Below are 2,211 nucleotides of genomic sequence, written 5' to 3' on the forward strand. Positions count from 1 at the left end.
AAATTGTTTTTACATTTTCCCTTTTTGATTAAATCTCCATTAAAATATATAGTTTTCACATTTATACACCATTATTATTATTATTATTTAAATATACATAAAGTATAAATTAGAATTTTTTTTTTTCGATTAATGTTAATAACAAAACGTTTTGAATTTATCAGAATTTTTTCTTATGTTCTTTATGGTATTTCCCTTTTCATTATTATTATTATTATTATTCTGATTATTTAAATGAGAAAACGTTGCATGTTTAAATAAAATAAATGTCGCCACCGTCACCCCCCACGCGCCTCCCCAAAAAAAAAATAATTTTTTTTCATTGTTTATAATTATTTGCATTGAATTTAACATTATTACATATATATTTTGTTTTTCGTGTGCACGAAATAAAAAAAAAAAAAACTTATTTCAAATCATTTATTATTATTATTATTATTATTATTATTATTATTATTATTAATAATAATAATAATAAAATTTTCTTTTATTATTATTAATGTTATGGAATCCGTTTGATTTTCTGACACTTTTAAAAATAAATAAACAAATGAGTGAGTAATTATCATCATCATTAACACTACTATTTTTATTTATTTATTTATTTATTTAAATAAATATTCGTTACAAAATAAATAAATAAGTAATAAACAAAATGACAACATTAAAAAAAAAATGGAGGATGAAAAACAATGAAAACCTAATTTAATTTAATAAAAGAAAATTTTAAAAAAAATTAAAAAAAAAATTAAAAATAACTTTCTGAACGTATCACACGAGAGGGGAGGGGAAGGAGGGAGAAAGGAGGGGAGAGGGGAAAGGAGGGAAGAGGAGGAAATTAAAAGGAAGTTTTCGTTATTTATTATTATCATTATCATTATTATTATTTAGCGTTCAAACAACAACAACAGGGAAAAAGAATAGAAATTTCTTTCACCGTTGAAATGGAGGGGGGAAGGGGAAATAGAAGAAGAAGAAAGAAAAGTAATTTTTAACGTTAAATATATAAAGATAATCAAATATTTATAATTAAAAAAAAAAAAAAAAAAGAGTCAAAGTTTTTCTTATTTTCAATCAATAAAAACAACGTGAATAATTTTTTGTTGAGCATAAACAAATATTTAACGTTTTACTTTTTGTTTTTAACAAAAAAAAAACAAAATGGAGGAAAAAACAGTCATTAAACTCTTCTTCTTCTTCTTTTGTTTTTTTTTTTTTGTTCTTTCCTTTTCGGTGATTTATTACTTTTAATTGGCTTACGTTTTTTTTTTTTTTTTTTTTTTTTTTTACTTATTTTCGTACGAAAACGTAATAAAAAAGTTTTCTTTATAAATGAATAAATAAAGAATGAAATAATACGATGTTTAAAAATATATACGCGGTAAATCATTAAGTTGGTATGACTGTCGGTCATAAATACAAATGCTGCCACAAGAGTGAGTGTGTACGAATTAAATCAGATAAACCATAGAGTAATTAAACGGAAAAATGATGTTTACCATTACCGCCGTTATTTGATAAAAAATTTTGTTTAAATTATTAATACGAACAAATCATTTTTTTATTTATTTAAATTTATTATTATTATTATTATTATTATTTGTTTAAAATTTAATTAATTTAATGTCGTCACCTGATGTTTTTATAATAATAATAATAATAATAATAATATGATAATTTATTTCTGATATATAAATTTTTTTATTATGCTCTTAATCATTTAAAAATTTTTTTTTTTATAATTTAAATAATGATGATGATGATGATGATAATGATGATAAAAAGAAAAACATTAATTTTTTTCGTGTCGTTAAAAATTTTCCATTGAAAATAAAAGGAAATAACGTCGCTTATAAAAAAAAAAAAATACTATAAAAATCATCCATGCAAAACTTTTTTATGTGTGTTTTCAATATTAAAAAAAAAAAAAAAAAATTGAATGGTAAAATCGATCAGTTTTTTTGTTTAAAAAAATTATTCATCTTTTTTTTTTTTTTTTAATATTTTTTAAACAAAAAAAGTTTTTAAAAAAAGTTAAAAAAAACAAATGTAAATTTTTTTTTTTTTGTTATTTTATTTATTTTATGCTGGATACCCCCCTTGAATATTTATATCGCATGATTTTTTTTTTTTTTTTTTTTTTTTTTGGAAATTGGATTTTTTCAACTGGAAATAAAACTTATAACATAGAGAGAAAAAAAAAAAAAATCG

This window comes from Pediculus humanus, genomic scaffold, assembly GCF_000006295.1.
Source record: "Pediculus humanus corporis 1103172107561 genomic scaffold, whole genome shotgun sequence".
Taxonomy (NCBI): Eukaryota; Metazoa; Arthropoda; class Insecta; order Psocodea; family Pediculidae; genus Pediculus; species Pediculus humanus.